The sequence below is a fragment of the Lynx canadensis genome, chromosome X, assembly GCF_007474595.2.
Source record: "Lynx canadensis isolate LIC74 chromosome X, mLynCan4.pri.v2, whole genome shotgun sequence".
NCBI lineage: Eukaryota > Metazoa > Chordata > Mammalia > Carnivora > Felidae > Lynx > Lynx canadensis.
The window spans coordinates 67,377,831-67,398,761 of NC_044321.2; the positions used below are offsets into that span (position 1 = coordinate 67,377,831).

Here is a 20,931-nt window from a genome sequence, read left to right on the forward strand (position 1 = left end):
GGTGACAAATTCCTTCAGGTTTTGTTTGTTTGGGAAGACCTTTATCTCTCCTTCTATTCTAAATGACAGACTTGCTGGATAAAGGATTCTCGGCTGCATATTTTTGCTGTCTAGCACACTGAAAATCTCGTGCCAATTCTTTCTGGCCTGCCAAGTTTCAAAAGAGAGATCAGTCACGAGTCTTATAGGTCTCCCTTTATATGTGAGGGCACGTTTATCCCTTGCTGCTTTCAGAATTTTCTCTTTATCCTTGTATTTTGCCAGTTTCACTATGATATGTCGTGCAGAAGATCGATTCAAGTTACGTCTGAAGGGAGTTCTCTGTGCCTCTTGGATTTCAATGCCTTTTTCCTTCCTCAGTTCAGGGAAGTTCTCAGCTATTATTTCTTCAAGTACCCCTTCAGCACCTTTCCCTCTCTCTTCCTCCTCTGGGATACCAATTATGCATATATTATTTCTTTTTAATGTATCACTTAATTCTCTAATTTTCTCCTCATACTCCTGGATTTTTTTTATCTCTCTTTTTCTTAGCTTCTTCTTTTTCCATAATTTTATCTTCTAGTTCACCTATTCTCTCCTCTGCCTCTTCAATCCGAGCTGTCGTTGTTCCCAATTTATTTTGCATCTCGTTTAAATTGTTTTTCAGCTTCTCCTGACTATTCCTTAGTCCCTTAATCTCTGTAGCAAGAGATTCTCTGCTGTCCTCTATACTGTTTTCAAGCCCAGCGATTAATTTTATGACTATTATTCTAAATTCCCTTTCTGTTTTATTATTTAAATCCTTTTTGATCAGTTCATTAGCTGTTGTTATTTCCTGGAGATTCTTTTGAGGGGAATTCTTCCGTTTGGGCATTTTGGATAGTCCCTGGTGTGGTGAGGACCTGCAGGGCACTTCCCCTGTGCTGTGGTTTATAAGTGGAGCTGGTGGGCGGGGCCGCAGTCAGTCCTGATGTCTGCCCCCAGCCCACCGCTGGGGCCACAGTCAGACTGGTGTGTGCCTTCTCTTTCCCTCTCCTAGGGGTGGGATTCACTGTGGTGTGGCGTGGCCCATCTGGGCTACTTGCACACTGCCAGGCTTGTTGTGCTGGGGATCTGGCATATTAGCTGGGGTGGGTAGGCAAGGTGCAAGGGGGCAGGAGGGGCAGGCTTAGCTCGCTTCTCCCTTGGTGATCCACTTCAGGAGGGGCCGTGTGGCAGTGGGAGGGAGTCAGACCCGCTGCCGGAGGGGTGGCTCCACAGAAGCACAGTGTTGGGTTTTTTTGCAGAGCGAGCAAGTTCCCTGGCAGGAACTGGTTCCCTTTGGGATTTTGGCTGGGGGATGGGCGAGGGAGATGATGCTGGCGAGCGCCTTCGTTCCCCGCCAAGCAAGCTCTGTCATCCTGGGGCTCAGCAACTCTCCCTCCCTTTGTCCTCCAGCCTTCCCACTTTCCGTGGAGAGCTGTTAACTTATGACCTCCCAGATGCTAAATCACGCTTGCTTTCGGAACACAGTTTGTCAGGCCCCTCCGCTTTTGCCAGCCAGACTCAGGGGCTCTGATTGGCCAGCAGGATGCCCCTCCACCCCAGCTCCCTCCCACCAGTCGGTGCAGCAGGCACTGCCTCTCCGCCCTTCCTACCCTCTTCCGTGGGCCTTTCGTCTGTGCTTGGCTCTGGAGACTCCATTTTGCTAGTCTTCTGTTGGTTTTCTGGGTTATTTAGGCAGGTGTAGGTGGAATCTAAGTGATCAGCAGGACGTGCAGTGAGCCCAGCGTCCTCCTACGCCGCCATCTTCTGCAGGTCCCCTCCTTATTTTTATTTAACTAATCGATTCTTAACAATTTAGATTACTTACGAAAGTTTTATGAGACACTAATATAAGTAGCCATCATGACAAATTTTTTAACAGAGATAACATGAACTTATTTTACCAATAAATGCAGGTAGAATAAAAATTGTATATTTGTATTGTGTTTAATGTTGATTACTCTGAAGCCATTTTAACTAAACCAACAAACTTAACTATCTTTTATTTATTCAATGTTATCCCACGTAATGTGAACTTGGAAAGTATTGGGTTAGTTTCTTGTATATTTCTTAAGGTTTAAAAATATTTAATTTGATAAGCACTTATTTTTCCTAAGCCAATTAAATAATATTTTTTATAAATTAATTTTGGCAATACCATTCATAGGTATAAAAAATCACATATAAACAACATTCACCCATAGACATACATAAATGCACAGACACAGAGACCTTATAGCTTCTATTCCAAAAATTTTGCCATGAATCAGATATAATACAAAACTAACTAGTTTATAAAACAATGGTTGAATCTACTTTGTGTCTCTTGCAGATAGAACAAGGTAAAGTTACCTGCTCCAATGAGTAATTATTTTTACCAATATTTGTGGAGGAGATTTCTAAGATTTGTATTTGCCATTGACAATCTTAAGAAGGCTGTGGACTAGAGTTTGGGCAAAAAAGCTATTATAACACTTGTATTTTTAAAGTTTATTTATTTATTTTGAGAGAGAGAAGGGGGGTAGAAAGAGAGGGAGAGAGAGAGAAAATCTGTCAGTGCAGATCCTGATGTGGGGCTCAAATCCATGAACCAGGAGATCATGACCTGAGCCAAAATCAAGGGTCAGATGCTCAACTGACTGTGTCACCTAGATATTTCTTATAGCAGTTCTATTTTAAAAGGCTTCCCACCCCACAATTTTTTTCCTTCAGTTTCAGGTAATTATAGGTAGTGTTTTAGTTACTTCCTGGGGTATTTATGTAAGGCATGGCAAGACTTAAATCATAAAGAAACATATAAATAAAGTATGTTTTCTCCTATGGATTTTAGTGCCTTTTGGATGGTTTCAGCAGTCCCAATAAAATGTAGTCCTGCTCTGTAACCAGGAAGAACATTCTATAAAAAGAAAATCCTAACAACTCCACCAAAATAAATACTAGAAAAAGTAAATGATGTCAGTAAAGTGGCAGGATACAAAATACAGACATAGAAATCAGTAGCATTTCTATACACCAACAACAAAGTCACAGTAAGAAAAATGTAAAAATCCCACCATTTGCAACTGCACCAAAAAGAATAAAATACTTAAGAATAAACTTAATCAAAACAAGTGAAAGGCCAGTACTCTGAGGTCTATAAAATATTGATAAAAGAAATTGAAGATGACACAACAAATAGATATTCCACACTCATGGACTGGAAGATGTAATATTGTTAAAATGTCCATATTATACAAAGAAATCTAAATACTGAATTCATTCTCTATCAAAATACCAGCAGTGGTGCATCTGGGTGGCTCAGTCAGTTAAGCGTGCGACTTTGGCTCAGGTCATGATCTCACAGTCCATGAGTCTGAGCCCCATGTCTGGCTCTGTGCTGACAGCTCAGAGCCTGGATCCTGCTTCAGATTCTGTGTCCTCCTCTCTCTCTCTGCCCCACCCCTGCTTGCATTCTGTCTCTGTCTTTCAAAAATGAATAAATGTTAAAAATTTTATTAGAAAAATACTGGCAGCATTTTTCACAGAATTAGAACAAATTTTAATACTAAAATTTGTGTGGAACCACAGTAGACCCCAAGTAGCCAAAGAAATCTTGAAGAAGAACAAAGCTGAAGGTATCACAATTCCAAATTTTAAGATAAACTGCAAACCTGTAGTAATTAAAACAGTATGGTACTTGCACAAAAACAAAAACATGAATCAGTGGAACAGAATACAGACCTTGGAAATAAACTCACAGTTATATGATCAATTTATCTATGAGAAAGGAAGCAAGAATATACTATGGGAATAAACAGTCTATTCAAAAAATGGTGCTGGGAAATCTGGACATCTACATGTAAAAGAATGAAATTGGACCACTTTCTAACATCATACACAAAAATAAACTCAAAATGGATTAAGGACCTACATGTGAGACTCAAAACCATAAAAATCCTAGAAAAGAATACAAACAGTGATTTCTCTGACTTTAACCTAGTAACATTTTTCTAGATGGGGCTCTTCAGGCAAGGGAAACAGAAGCAAAAATAAACTACTGGAACTATATCAAAAGAAAACAGTATTATACAGCAAAGGAAACAATCAGGAAAAAAAGGTGACCTAGTGAATGGGAGAAGATATTTGCAAATGATATACCCAAAAAGGGGCTAATATCCAAATATATAAAGTACTCATGCAACTCAACACCAAAAAGTCAACCTGAATAAAGAATCGACAGAAGACCTGAACATTTTTTTTCCAAAGAAGACACACAGATGGCCAATAGACACATGGAAAGATGTTCAGCATCACTAATTGTGAGGGAAATGTAAATCAAAACCATAATGTGATATCACCTCACATCTGTTAGAATGGTTAAAATCAAGAAGAAAAGAAATAAGTGTTGGTGAGGATGCGGGAAAAAAAGGAAGCTTCATGCACTGTTGGTGAGAATGTAAAATGGTGCAGCCACTGTGGAAAACACAATAGTTTCTACAAAAATTAAAAATAGAAATAACATATGATCAAATAATTCCACAAATAGATATTTACCTAGGGAAAATAAAAATACTAACTCAGAAAGATATATGCACCCCTGTTTATTGCAGCATTTTTTACAATAACAAAGACATGGAAGCAGTCTAAGTGTCCATTAATAAACAAATGTATAAGGAAAATGTGGTGAATACATACAATGGAATATTACACAGCCATAAAAAGATGAGATCATACCATTTGAGACAACATAGATGGACCCAGAGGGTATTATGCTAAATGCAATAAGTTGGACTGAGAAAAACAAATACTATATGACTAAACTCCTAAATGGAATCTAAAAAAATGAATAAACATGCAAAAAGCAGAATCAAAGCTATAAATACAGAGAACAAATTGATGATTGACAGAGGGGATGGGATTAAGGGGAGTAGGAAAAATGGGTGAAGGGAAGATGGACATATAGGCCTACAGTTATGCAATGAGTAAGTCACAGGAATATAAAAAAAGCAGAGCATAAGTAATATAATCAATAATACTGCTGTAGTGATATCATGGGACAGATGGTATCTATATTTGTGGCGAACATAGCATAATTTACAGACTTGTCAAATCACTAAGTTGTACATCTGACACTAATGTAAAGTTGTGTGTCAACTATACTCAAACTAATTTTAAAACAAGTATTCTCTGGACTCAGGATGAAATAAGGCCTCTTCAGGATTGGAAAAGGAGAGGGTCATTTGGGTCACTATGGTCATGGAAAATGATAAACCCATTGGACCATGCCAATTTTGTTCATCAGGAGATGGGCCTTACCTAATGGTTTCATTACCTGTGAGCCTTAGCAGTGATCGCTGTGATGAAAAGATGGGCATGGTTCCAGGCAATATATATCCAAGTGGGGAGACGGAGGGGCCTGGTACAAATATCAGTGGCTCTAGGGGCTTTTGCCTTCCCTTTTCCTGATTTCTCCTCACTAGAGGCCTCAAAAACCCCGCCAGCTTTTCTTTTGGTGGCAAGGATGCTTTGTAACGTGTGCTTCTTAGTTCAGCCCCATTTTGTGGAAAACCAAGGGGGCTCTAAATCTATAATATCTCAAAAGAAGTGAACACCTAGCCCAGATGGATCTTTAAGAATGTTATGAATTTTAGGGTCTTTAGAGATGCCAGCCAGTAGATGAATTTAGGCAGCTGTAACAATTTAGAGCCTTCTCTAAAACAAAACAAAACAAACAAAACACACCTGCAATAGCTAATTAGCTCCCCTCTCTCCTTATTGCTGCATAAAATCCTTAAGGAAGGTTTACATTTCAATTATGGTATAATTTCTGATCTCAGTTTCTACTTCTTGCTTTTCTCCTATTATCTTAAACTTAGGTGTTGTTACTAGAAAACTTGAGATGATGTCACTGTGACCCCTTATCCTAGATGGCTGCTTTCCTTTTCAGGGCGTCCCAATTGTCCTTTCTGGGATTGAGGTGTACCTCTAACCAGTGAAATACACAAAGGGTACTTAGGAAAAGCCCTAGACCTCTGGAATATAGTAACAGAGATTTGGCATGTTAGTATGCATGGCACTGGACAACACTCAGAATACTTCCATGAGGTGTTTTTTTTTTCCTCCAAGTTTTTATTTACATTCCAATTAGTTAACATACACTGTAATAGTAATTTCAGGTGCAGAATTTAGTGATTCATCACTTACATGCAACACCCAGTCTCATCACAAATGCCCTCCTTAATTCCCATCCCCCCCCCGCCCACCTCCCCTCCAGTAACCCTCAGTTTGTTCTCTAGAGTTAAGAGTTTGTTTCCTGGTTTCCCTCTTTTTTGCCCCATGTTCATCTGTTTTGTTTCTTAAATTCTACATATAAGTGAAATAAAATGGTATTTGTTTTTCTCTGACTGACTTATTTCATTACTTGGCATAATACTCTTCTAACTTCATCCATATCATTGCAAATTTCAATATTTCATTCTTTTTATGGCTAAGTTATATTACATTGTGTGTGTGTGTGTGTGTGTGTATTACATCTTCTATGAGGTTTTGCATTTATCAAGGAGCTGGTTACCTCCTCAGTATTTTAGGAGGTACTGTCATCAGATATTCAGAACACTGATATTTTTCCATTAATTTTTTAGCAGCATTGTGCCTGGAAATGGGTCCACATTATCCCATTAGGTCAGGGGATGAAGAGCAACCGAAGGGACTGAAGTGGACCTCTGTTGTATTTTCCCTCTAGTAATGCCATTGATTTCTTGTTGCAAAGCTATTTCACTCTATAGGTTGACATATAGTCCAGGAATGACCCACTGAGTAGTTGCAGATGGAGTGAGAATTTCTGTTTTCTTTACCTATAGGATTTTCTTGTGCTTTTATACCAGAACTTCTCCTTGGGTAGTGACAATAGTTTTAAGATCCACTCGACCTTTTTTAGTACTCTTTGGCCTCAAGGCATGAGGGACATTCATGAACATTAATAGTAAATTAAGGCCTTTACAATTAATAGTTTGATTTTCTTGTTAGAATATATGGCCACGATCATACTGCTCTGGGGAGATCATTGGATTAATATGGCAACCATGATTTTTGGGTTGGATACAGCAAGTGACACATGACAGAGGCAATATGTGAAAGCCATAGCAATGTGACATAGCCCCAGTAAACGGTGCTTCTTTCCAACATGGTGTTATCCACCTGAGTTAGGTGGTGAGTAAGCAAGTTGCAGCTAAAGGGCATTTTCCTTGTTTAACTGTAAGGGCATTCAAGCAACTGTGTCTGCTATACCAATTGTGCTAGTCTCAGCCCATTGACAACCAATGTTGTGGTTGGACTACCCCTTTGTGGTTTTATTATGATTACAAGATGTCCTCAGCAATAACCATAAGGAAACTTTAAGGAAAAAAAAACACAGTTTATGACTTATGAGTTCTTGAAATTACACAGCACACCTGGGGCCACACAGTGATGCTGTGAGTAGAGAGAGAGAGCACAGGCCTGGGCTTCTGCTTTCATTAGGGTCAATTGTGTGGGCGTATAGTTTCACCAGATCACTCTTATTGGTGAATTTATAATATAAGATCAGGAATTTAAAGCCTGTGAAGAGAAAAAAAAAGTTGCCCAAATAGTCGGTTATAAAAGTTAACCAAGATCTCTAAATAAAAAAAAGTAGCTTGAGGAGGGAGGTGGGGAATGGGCTGTGGCCTGGCTCTTTATTTAATCACAGGGCTTCAGTGTGTTTGTTCAAATAGACATCTTTGAAGTAGGTGCCGCTTTGAAGTGGATGCCTAAGCAATCAGAGTGTAAGTCAGACACTTTCATTATAAAAACAAATCAAAAACAAAATTGTCAGGCCTTCTATGGGTCATTAATGAAAATCAGACAGCTTCAAGAATAGATGGACAATTTAAGCATAAATATGGAAATCTTTAAAAAATGCTAGAGATAAAAAATAGTAACTGAAATAAAAATGCCTTTGATTAATAGTAGACTGGACATGGAAAAGGAAAGAATCTCTGAGCAACAGAATATGTCAATAGACTCCAAAACTCAAAGAAAACAAGACTATTAAAAAAAATCACAGAATATCCAAGGACTATGGCAAAACTATAAATGTATAACATACATGTAATGGGAAAACCAGGAGAAGAAAGAAATAAAATAAATATTTGAAAAAAAATGACAGAAAATTTCCTCTATTTATATCAGATACCAAATCAAAAATCTGGGAACCTCAAAGAATACTAAGCAGGATAAAAAAAATTCACATAGGCAGACAAGTGTTACAATTCAATTTGTATTTTATAAACTATGCAAACAAGAAGAGACAGGAGAAAAATATTTAAAATGTTGAGAGAAAAAACCCATACACCAAGAATTATGTACCCTGAGAAATTATTTTTCAGAAGTAGAGAAATTAACTCTTTCTCAGACAAACAAATTTCAAGAAGTTTCTTGACAGTAGACATGTCTTGAATGAAATATTAAAACTAAGTTATTTAGAGAGAAAGAAAATAATACAGATCAGAAACTTGGATCTACACAAAGGAAGGGAGAGTATAAAAGAAGGATTCAGTGCAGGTAAAATAAAAACTTTTATTACTCTTATTTTCAATTGATCTAAGAGATAGCAGTTCATTCAAAATAATTATAACTACATTGTATTTAATTATGTATGTTTACTAACTCATTCTATGAGGCCAGCATTATCCTAATATCAAAACCAAACAAAACCATTATAAGAGAAAACATTACAGATCAATATCTTTCATGAATATAGATGCAAAATACTTAAGAAAATATTAGCAAGTTGAATTTAAAATGTACAAAATGAAATATACACCATGACCAAGTGGATTTATTCCAGTGTGCAAGGCCATATCAACATTTAAGAATCAATCAATGTAATCCATCACCTCAACAGACTGAAAATCATATGATCATATCAACAGCTGCAGGAGAAGCAGTTGACAAAATCCAACAGTCATTCATGATAACTCTTAATAAATTAGAAATAGAAACTTTCTCAACTTGATAAAAAAATACAAAAATCTTACAGCTAATGTCAACTTAATGTTGGGAAACTCAAAGCTTTCTTACTAAGATCAGATACAAGGCCAGGATATTCGTTCTCACCACTCCTTCTCAACATTGTACTGAACTCCTTGGTAATACAATAAGGCAAGAAAATGTAATAAAAGACATACAAATTGGGAAGTAAGGAATAAAACTGTCTTTGTTCAGGGATGGATTGACCATCTATGCAGAAAATCCTAAAGAATCAACAAAATCCTCCTAAAACTAATAAGTGATTATAGCAAGGTTGTAGAATACAAAATTTACATATAAAATTCAATATCTTTCCTATGACCAATGAGTGAGTAGAAATATAATTTAAAAATACGATATTGGGAGAGGATCTAAGATGGCAGAACAGAATGGAAGTTTTGTTTTGTTTTGTTTTGTTTGTTTTGTTTTGCATCTCATTGCTGAAATGCAGCCAGATCAACACTAAACCATCTTGCACGCCTAGAAAACAGATCTAAGGATTCACACAACAATCTGCACAACCTGAACCACAGAATTAGACAGGTACACAACAGGGAGAGGTGAACCAGGGAAGAGAGTAGCTGTGGAGGGCAGGAATCTGTTTTCACTTGCAGAAAGATGATGGAGACGCAGGGTAGGGGAGAAAACACCTCCCTTAGGCAGCTGGAGAGAAAGTGGGAAGGTGGAAATAACCACAGGGACTGAACAAAAAAAGGGAGAAAGGAGAGGGCCTAAATTCCATCAAGACTCTATGAGCAGAGGGAGAGCAGAGTCTGAGACTCAGCAGCTCAATACCTGGTGGTGTTCTGGTGGGAAGGGAGAATCCCCAAGAGCAGAGAGTAAGGTCCAAGGGTCCATGGGCCACATAGGGAGTGACGGTTCCCCTGTGGGGAGGACATTTGGTAGAGGCTGTGCAGCCACCCCACAAAGTTCCCAGCATATCCCAGAGAACAAGCACATTCTCTTGTGTTGGAACAAGGATGTTAAGGGGGAAGTCTGGTACTAGATGTGTGTTGTGATTTTCCATAAGCCTTGAACTGCTGCTGCTACAAGATCACGTGAAATTTTTCTGGGGTGGGCTGTCACCTAGCCACAGTCTCTGGGCACTGGCAGCAACTCAGTCTCATGAACGTTCCTGGGGATGGGCCAGTATCAGGCCATTGCTCAGCGAGACCCACCCCCCACAGAGGATCTGAGTGGGTCAAAGTGGCAGTTCAGAAGGGAGATGTTGGAGGGAGGGTGAACATGGCAGAGAAGTAGGGGAATCCAAAGTTCCCTCATCTATGAAACAAAGGTGTGTTGAGGCCAAAAGACTTTGAACCCCAAGAGACCAGGAGGAAAAGAGGCAGAATTGTTACCAGGACCCCACCTGACAGGTCATAGGTGAGGCGCTTCAGGGAATAGACAGCGAGCCTACACTGGAGTTGGGACCCACCTACACCAAAACAACACCCCTCTGTGCTTAGTAACTGCATATCTACTGGAGTGGGATTGACAAGGATGAACCAGGCAGCCCCTCCTACAGACCAGCTCTGTTGCATTCCCTGGTTTAATTATCAGACAATTCTTATTATACACATATATTCTTCCTTCCTTTTCTTCTTCTTATCTCTTTCCTCCTCTAGTCTGGTTACTCTGGCTGTTGCTCTGCTTAGGCAGACATATTTAATCCATTCTCTTGATACATGTTCTACACCTCCTTCCTTATTTTCATTTCTCTCTCTCTGGACTCAGCCATATAGTTTCTCTGTCTGGACAATTTTATCATTTTTTTTTCTTTTTCCCTGCCTCCTTCTTTATTTTCCTTCCTTTCTCTCTGGATTAAGCCTATAGTTGCTCTGCCTGGTCAATTTTTTATTTTTTTTCCCCCACTCTTTTTCCCCACTCTTGTCATTTCTCTCTTTGCATGCCATAAGGTCACTTCCATCGGCACCCCTCCACCCTGTTGTTTACTTGTAGCTGGTGTTTCCCGGTTTTGTTTTGCTTTGTTTTGTTTGTTTTGTTTTTGTTTTTTTTTTGTGTGTGTGTCTTTGTGTGTTTGTGTGCTTTCGTTTTCTGTTGTTCTTTGTTTGTCTGTTTGTTTTCCTTTCCAGGGCTACTTCAATGAACAAATCATTTGGTGGAGGGTCCAAAACATCACTAGGAAAAGGGAAATAAAGTAAACAAAGTCACAACAACAGACAGCAAGTAACACTCTCCCAAAAACTCCTCCAGAAGAGCAAGGTCCTGGACGGTGTATGACCCCTTTTTAATATAGTAGTGCTCACAGGAGCAGGGAACATGACACCTTTTAAAACACATAAGGGACAGAAAACTAATCAATATGATGTAACAGAAGAATTATCCTCAAAAGAAATTCCAGGCAGAAATGATAGCTAAAGAATTTCTCAAAACAGATATAAACAATATAACTGAACAAGAATTTAGAATAATAGGCATAATTAATTGGTGGGATTGAACAAAGCATAGAAGAGAGCAGAGAATCTATTGCTGCAGAGATCAAGGACTAAAAAACAGTTGTGAGGAATTTAAAAATGCTATAAATGAGGTGCAAAATAAAATGGAGGTGACCACAGCGCGGGTTGAAGAGGCAGAGGGGAGAATAGGTGGATTAGAAGATAAAATTATGGAAAAAAGAGGAAGCTGAGAAAAAGAGACATAAAAAAATCCAGGATTATGAGGGGAGAATTAGAGAACTAAGTGATGCAGTGAAACAGAACAATATCCATATCATAGGAATTCCAGAAGAAGAAGAAGAAGAAGAAGAAGAAGAAGAAGAAGAGAGAAAGGGGCTGAAGGTGTACTTGAACAAATCATAGCTGAGAACTTCCCCAATCTGGGGAAGGAAACAGGCATTGAAATCCAAGAGGCAGAGAACTCCCTTCAGACATAACTTGAATCAACTTTCTGAATGACATATAATAGTGAAACTGGAAAAATACAAGGATAAAATGAGAATTCTCAAAGCAGCTAGGGATAAATAGGCCTTAACATACAAAGGTAGACACATAAAGGTGGTAGCAGACCTATCTGCTGAAACTTGGCAGGCCAGAAAAGAATGGCAGGAAATCTTCAATGTGATGAACAGAAAAAAAAAATGCAACCAGGAATCCTTTATCAAGCCTGCATTCAGAATAGGAGAGATAAAGGTCTTCCCAAACAAACAAAAACTGAATGACTTCATCACCACTAAACCAGCCCTACAAAAGATCATAAGGGGGACTCTGTGAGTGAAATGTTGCAAGGACCACAAAGTACCAGAGACATCACTACAAACATGAAACCTACAGATAACACAATGACTCTAAACCCATATCTTTCAATAATAACACTGAATGTAAATGGACTAAATGTTCCAATCAAAAGACATAGGGTATCAGAATGGATTAAAAAAAAAAGACCCACCTATTTGCTTTCTACAAGGTACTCATTTTAGACCTGAGGACATCTTCAGATTGAAAGTGAGGGGATGGAAAACGATCTATCATGCTACTGGAAGTGAAAAGAAAGCTGGAGTAGCCATACTTATATCAGACAAACTAGACTTTAAGTTAAAAGTTGTAACAAGAGATGAAGAGGATATTATATAATTACAGGGTCTCTCCATCAGGAAGAGCTAACAATTATAAATGTCTATGCACCAAATTCAGGAGCACTCAAATACACAACACAATTAATCACAAACATAAGCAACCTTATTGATAAGAATGTGGTAATTGTAGGGGACTTTAATACTCCACTTACAACAATGGACAGATCACTTAGACAGAAAATCAATAAAGAAACAATGGCCTGAATGATACACTGGCCCAGATGGACTTGACAGATATATTTGGAGCTTTTAATTCTAAAGCAGCAAAATACATATTCTTCTTGAGTGCACATGAAACGTTCTCCAAAATAGATCACATAGTGGGTCACAAAACAGCCCTCAATAAATATAAAGGAATTGAGATCATACCATGCACACTTTCAGATCACATTGCTGTGAAACTTGAATTCAACCACAAAAAAAAATTTGGAAAACCTCCAAATGCATGGAGGTTAAAGAAAATCTTACTAAAGGACAAATGGATCAACCAGGCAATTAAAGAAGAAACTTAAAAATATATAGAAACAAATGATAATGGAAAGACAACAATCCAATTCCTTTGGGATGCAGCAAAGGCAGTCTTAATAGGAAAATACATTGCAATCCAGGCCTATCTCAAGAAACAAGAAAACCCCAAATACAAAATCTAACAGAACACCTAAAGGAACTAGAAGCAGAAAAACAAACAAAAAAAAACACAAAGCCAGCAGAAGAAGAGAAATAATAAAGATCAGAGCAGAAATAAACAATATATGGGGCTCCTGGGTGGCTCAGTCAGTTGGGTGTCTGACCACTACTTGCGTCATGATCTCACCATTTGTGAGTTCAAGCCCCACATCAGACTCTGTGCTTACAGCTTAGAGCCTGGAGCCTGCTTCAGATTCTGTGTCTCCCTCTTTCTATGTTCCTCCCCTGCTTGTGAGTGTGCTCTCTCTGTCTTTCTCTCTCAAAAATAACACAGTACAAAAAAACAATATAGAATAAGAAAACCCAGTAGAACAGATCAATGAAACCAAGAGGTGTTTTTTTTGAAAAAATAAACAAAATTGGTAAACTCCTATCCCGACTTCTTATAAAGAAAAGAGAGAGGACACAAATAGATAAAATCACGAATGAAAATGGTTTTATCAAAACCAGCCCCTCAGAAATACAAGGAATTATCAGAGAATCCTATGAAAAATTATATGCCAAAAAACTGGACAACATGGAAGAAATGGACAAATTCCTAAGCACCCACCCACTTCCAAAACTCAAATGAGAAGAAATAGAAAATTTGAACAGACCCATAACTAGCGAAGAAATTCAATCAGTTATCAAAAATCTCCCAATAAATAAGAGTCCTGGACCAGATGGCTTCCTGGGGAATTCTACCAGACATTTAAAGCAGACATAATACATATCTTTCTCAACCTGTTCCAAAAAAAAAAAAAAAAAAATAGAAAGGGGAGGAAAACCTGTATACTCATTCTATGAAACCAGAATTACTATGATTCCCAAACCAGACATAGACCCAGAAAACAAAGACAACTACAGGACAATATCCCTGATGAACATGGATGCAAAAGTTCTCAACAAGATACTGCCAAATCGAATTAAACAGCATGTATAAAGAATTTTTCATCATGATCAATGGGATTCATTCCTGAGCTGCAGGGCTGGTTCAATATTCACAAATCAATCAATGTGATGCACCACATTAATAAAAGGATAAGAACCATATTATCCTGTCAATATTGCAGAAAACACATTTGACAAAATACAGCATCCTTTCTTACTAAAAACCCCCAAGAAAGTTGGGATAAAAGGAAAATACTTAAACATCATAATGACCATATATGAAAAGTGCACAGCTAATATCATCCTCAATGGGGAAAAACTGAAAGCTTTCCCCCTGAGATCAGGAACTCGACAGCGATGTCCATTCTCACCACTGCTGTTTAACATATTGGTAGAAGTCCTAGCATCAGTAATCAGAAAACAAAATGAAACAAAAGGCATCAAAGTTGGCAAAGAAGAAGTCAAACTTTCACTTAGTTTAAATGACATGATATTCTACATGGAAAACCCCAAAGACTCCACCAAAATACTGCTAGAACGAATACATGAATTCAGCAAAGTTGCAAGGAACAAAATCAATGTACAGAAATAGGTTGCATTTTTATACACCAATAATGAAGGAAAAGAAAGAGAAATAAAGAAACCAATCCTATGTACAGTTGCACCAAGAATCATAAAATACCTAGGAATAAACCTATCCGAAGATGTAAAAGATCCGCATGCTGAAAACTATAGGAAGCTTATGAAGGAAATTGAAGAATGTACAAAGAAATGGAAAAATATTCCATGCTCATGAATTGGAAGAATAAATATTGTTTAAATGTCAATACTACTCAAAGCAATCTACACATTCAATGCAATCTCAATCAAAATTTTACCAGCATTCTTCCCAAACCTAGAACAAACAATCCTAAAATTTGTATGGAAGCGATAAAGACCCCAAATAGCCAAAGTAATATTGAAGAAGAAAACCAAAGCAGAAGGCATCACAATCCCAGACTTTAGCCTCTAGTACAAAGCTGTAATCATCAAGACAGTATGGTAATGGCAAAAAAAGCAAACACGAGACCAATAGAATAGAATAGAGTACCCAGAATTGGACCCACAAATGTATGGCCAACTAATCTTTGACAAAGCACTAACGAGTCTATTTAGCAAATGGTGTTGGGAGAACTGGAAAGCAACATGAAGAATAATGAAACTAGACCACTTTCTTACACCATACACAAAAATAAACTCAAAATGGATGAAGGACCTGAATGTGAGACAGGAAACCATAAAAACTCTATGGGAGAAAACAGGCAACAACCTCTTTGACCTCAGCCACAGAAATTTCCTACTCAACACATCTCCAAAGGCAAGGGAACTAAACGCAAAAATGAATCATTGGAACCTCATCAAGATAAAAAGTGTCTGCACTGCAAGGAAACAATCAACAAAACTAAAAGGCAACCTACATAATGGGAAAAGATATTTGCAAACAACATATCAGATAAAGGGTTAGTATCCAAAATTTATAAATAACCTACTAAACTCAATACCCTAAAAACAAATAACCTAGTGAAGAAATGGGCAGAAGACATGAATAGACACTTTTCCAAAGAAGACATCCAGATGACCAACATACACATGAAAAGATGCTCAACATCACTCATCATCGGAGAAATACAAATCAAAGTCATAATTAGATACCACTTCACACCAGAGTGTCTAAAATGAACAACTCAGGAAACTATAGATGGTGGTGAGGATGTGGAGAAATGGGAACCCTCTTGCACTGTTGATGGGAATGCAAACTGGTTCAGTTGCCCTGGAAAACAGTGTGGAGGTTCCCCCAAAAATTAAAAATAGAAATACCCCACGACCCAGTAATAACACTACTAGAAATTTACCAAGGGATACAGGAGTGCTAATACATAGGGTCACATGTACCCCAATGTTTATAGTAGCACATTCAACAATAGCCAAATCATGGAGAAAGCCTAAATGTCCATTGACTGATGAATGAATAAAGGAGATGTGGTTTATATATACAATGGGATACTACTTGGGAATGAGAAAGAATGAAATCATGCTATTTGCAGAAACATGGATGGAACTGGAAGGTATTATGCTGAGTGAAATAAGTCATTCAGAGAAGGACAGATATTATATGTTTTCACTCATATGTGGATCTTGAGAAACTTAACATAAGACTATGGGGGAAAGAAGGGGGGAAATAGATACAAACAGAGAGGGAGGGAGGCAAACACAAGAAACTCTTAAATACAGAACAAAGTGAAGGTGAATGGGGGTGATGGAGAGGGAAAATGTGTGATTGGCATTGAGGAGGGCACATGGTGGGATGAGCACTGGGTGTGGTATGTAAGCCAATTTGACCATAAATTATATTAAAAAAATACAGGTAGGGAAAATGTATTGAAGCATATACACAAAGATGTTTAGAGGTTATTTTTGGGTAGAGAGTTTATGAATTCTTTCTATTTTTCTTCATATTGATGTTTATATTAAGATTTTAATACAATTAATTCATACAGAAAAAATGTCTTATGCCTTAATAAGTGTTGATTGTACCCTTATAAAAAATCCAGTTTATTTCTTGAAAAAATACAATATCATTTTACAAAAAATAGATATTTTGGTATAATATATGCAAAGTATATATGAAAAAAAAACTACAAAATCTGATAAGCAAATTCAAAGAACTAAACAAATGAAGAGATATTCCATGTTCATGGATAAGAAGATTCAATACTGTCAAAGTGCATATTCTTCTCATCTTGGTCTGTAGATTAAATGCAATACCAATAAAATTTTGGCAAGTTATTTTGTGAATATCGGCAAACTGATTCCAAAGTTTATATGAACAGACAAAAGACCCAGAATAGCCAACACAAAATTCAAATAGAACAATTTTAGAGGACATGTTCTGACTTCAAGACTTACTGTCAAGTTATAGTAATCAAGATACTGTGGTTTTGGTGAGAGAATAGACAAATAGACCAATGAACCAGAACAGAGATCCCAGAAATGGGCCCACATAAATTTAGTCAACTGATTTTTGACAAAAGAGAAAATGCAGTATATTGTAGAAAAGATAAGCTCTTCAGTAAATGATGTAAAACAACTGAACATCCACATGCAACCCAAAAAAGAATCTACACAGACTACATCCTTTACAAAAATTAACTCGTAATGGATCATAGACTTAAATGTAAAACACAAAACTATAAATCTTTTAGAAGATTACATAAGAGAAAACCTAGATGGCCTTGGGTATGGTAATACCTGTTTAGATACAACACCATTAAAAATTATAAGTTGATTTCATTCAAATTAAAAAGATCTACTCTGTGAACAACATTTTCAAGAGAATGAAAAGGCAAGTCACAGATTGGGTGAAAATATTTGCAAAAGACATATCTAAGAATCTGCTAGAACTCTCTCCAGAGTTGGAGGGGTTGGCAAGTGCCTTTGTTGATGTTAATCCTCTACCTTGACAACGCAGATGGGAGCAGGTTCTGAACACCCTAGTCAGTCTGCTGCCAGAGTGAGCTCCAAGACACTTGGCCACATCAGCCCTGGATGCCCTGGAGCAAAGGGGAAAAAAAAGCTATAGTTTAAAAAAACAACTAGGATATAAAGAAACTATGACTAGAACTCTGCCAAATGGAGGGAGGAGCTGCCAGAACTCTCTCTAATGTTGGAGGGGCATACAAATGCCTTTGTTTATGTTCCCCTTCTACCTTGGTAGTGCATTTGGGAACAGAGAATGGGCACCCTGGCTGGCTGGCTGCCATAATGAGCCCCAGTGCCCCAGCCTACACCAGCCACAGCCTTCCCATCAAGTTGGTTCTGAAGCAACACATATAGACATACCTGGACAGCATCCACTACAGCTCCACTTATCTTGCCAAGGTGACACAGGCACAAAACATCCTGGGACATCCAGGCTTGTACCCACCTCAGCACTAGGAAACTTGCCAGGGCATTCCCCCATTCAGAGTGCCCCTGGACATCCCAGTCAATACTTGCTTCAGCTCCAACAGTCGTGTAAGAGACCCACATGTGAAAAACATCCTAAGACTCCCTGGCCTGCACCAACCTCAGCTCATCCATCTACCAGGAAACAGCTGTGCATAGTGTCCCTTTCCCTTATACCTGCTATGCCTCCAACTGACCTGCCAAGATGCTCCTTTCACAGAACACAAGACCCTGCTGTTTGCACCCACTTCAGCTTCACCTATTCTGCCAGGGAGCCCACATTGCAGAGAGCCCTGGGAACCAGCCTGGGCTCAATTGAGTTTCAGCCAACCCACCAGAGAAAATTCAGCTCAAAGTGCCAAACTCATGCCAAAGCTGCTAGGCACATGTATTCTACACTGGGGAGATCCCTATACAAGGCCATTTCTTCAAGTCTAAGAGAAGTAAATGTTCTGCTTAATTTATAAATAAAAACACAAAAAATCAAACAAATTGAAAAGACATAAAAATATGCTTGAAATGAAAGAACAAGACAAAATGTCAGAAACACATCTAATTGATATAAAAAACACAATTGAAATAAACAATCTACCTCATAAACAGTTCAAAGTAATGATCATAATGACATTCACTGAACTGGAGAAAAGAGTGGATGAATGTAGTGAAAATTTCAACAAAGAAGAAATATTTTTGAAAATCAAAGTTGAAACACACAATAACTGAAGTGAAAATTACAGAAGATGGAATCAACAGCAGATTAGAGGATGCAGAAAAAATAATCAAAAATGTTGGAGAAAGGGTAATATAAAGCATCAAAGCTGAAGAGCAAAACAGATAGGTAGATGATAGATAAGACAGATGATAGATAGTTAAAAAAAACTAATGAGGATACGTTAAAGAATCTTTACAGCTGCATACTAATATTTGTATTATAGTGGACCCAGAAGAAGTGAGATGGGGGGAAAACACATCATAAGAAATAATAGCTGAAAACTTCGCTAACATGGGGAAAGAACAGGTATCTAGTGCCAGCCAGAAAGCTCACAGAGCCCTTAACAAGATGAACCCAAGGAGGTTCATAATAATAATTAAGATGTCAAAGATTAAAGATAAAGAGATAATCTTAAAAGTTGCATGAGAGAGGGGCACCTGGGTGGCTCAATTGGTTAAATATCTTACTCTGGATTTCAGCTCAGGTCATGATCTTCCAGTTGGTGGGATCCGGCCCCATGTCAGGCTCTGTGCTGACAGTGCAGACAGAGTCTGTTGGGATTTTCTCTCTCCCTATCTCTCTGTTCCTCACCCACTGATTCTCTCTCTCTCTCTCTCTCTCTCTCTCTCTCTCTGTATCTCTCTCAAAATAATAAATAAACTTAAAAAAAGTTGCATGAGAGAAACAACTACTTACATACAAGGAATATCCCAACAGGCTACAAGCTTAGTTTTCAGCAGAAACATTACAGGCCAGAAATGAGTGGCATGGTAAATTCAAAAAAATTGAAAGAAAAATTAAAAAAATACAACCAAGAGTATTCTATTCAACAAGTCTATCATTCAGAATTGAAGGAGAGATAAAGATCTCCTGAAAAAAAAATAAAGAAGTTTATCACCACTAAACTGGCCTTACAAGAAATTTTAAATTTAAGTGGAAAAGAAAGTACCATGGTTAGAAGTAGGAAAATTATGAAAGGAAAAAAATCTCCTGTGTAATAGCAAACATACAGTAAAGGCAGTAGATCCATTCAATGATAAAGCTAAAACAAATATTACAAAACTAAATCAGTGAAATCAATTAAATCTAAAAAAATAGGTAAAGGGGAGTCACAAAATAAAAAGATGTAAAATATGACAACATACACATAAATTGTGTGGAGTGGGGAGAGTAAAAATGAAGTTACTTATTTATTTTTTACATTTTATTTATTTTTGAGAGAGAGAGACAGAGAGAGACAGAGCACAAGTGGGGGAGAGGCAGAGAGAGAAAGGGAGACACAGAATCCGAAGTAGGCTCCACGCTCTGAGCTGTCAGCACAGAACCCGATGCAGGGCTCAAACTCACAAACTGTGAGATCATGACCTGAGCCAAAGTCAGACTCTTAACCGACTGAGCCACCTAGGTGCCCCAAAATGAAGTTATTTTATAATGTGTTCAACTTAAGTGACTATCAAATGAATATACACTGCTACATATATTGTATTTTGCATTCAAAATTCATGGAAACAAACCAAAATCCTATAATAGATGCACAAAACTTAAAGAGAAAATAATCAAAGAATAACACTAAAGAAAGTCATCATCACAAGTAAAAAGAACAAAAGAAGGAAGAGAGCAAAGTTACAACAGCAAACAGAAAACCATTAACACAATGGCAATAAGTGCATACCTATCAATAATCACTCTAAAATAGAAATGGTCTAAATGCTCCAATCAAAAGATAATGTGGTAGAATTAATAAAAAACAAAAACAAAACAAAACAAAACAACAACAACAACAAAAAACAAGACCCAAAAAATACTACCTAAGGAGTGCCTGGGTGGCTCAGTTAGATAAGCATCTGACTTTGGCTCAGGTCATGATCTCAAGGTTTGTGAGTTTGAACCTTATATCAGGCTCTCTGCTGTCAGCACAGAGCCCAATTTGGATCCTCTTTACCACTCTCTCTCTCTGTCCATCCCGCATTTACTCTCTCTCTCTACCCCTTTCTCTCTGAAATAAATAAATATTAAAAAATATAACTTAAAAGAGATTCACTTCACACGTAGAGAC

General features: G+C 37.7%; 1 long non-coding RNA gene across 1 annotated transcript; it reads left to right on the forward strand.

Moving 5' to 3' along the window:
* The first annotated feature begins 310 nt into the window (after window positions 1-310).
* On the forward strand, window positions 311-19,896 carry LOC115507656. Its single transcript, XR_003966764.1, has 3 exons — window positions 311-323; window positions 17,695-17,697; window positions 19,810-19,896. It is a non-coding gene; the product is annotated as an uncharacterized LOC115507656 (long non-coding RNA).
* The last annotated feature ends 1,035 nt before the right edge of the window (window positions 19,897-20,931 follow it).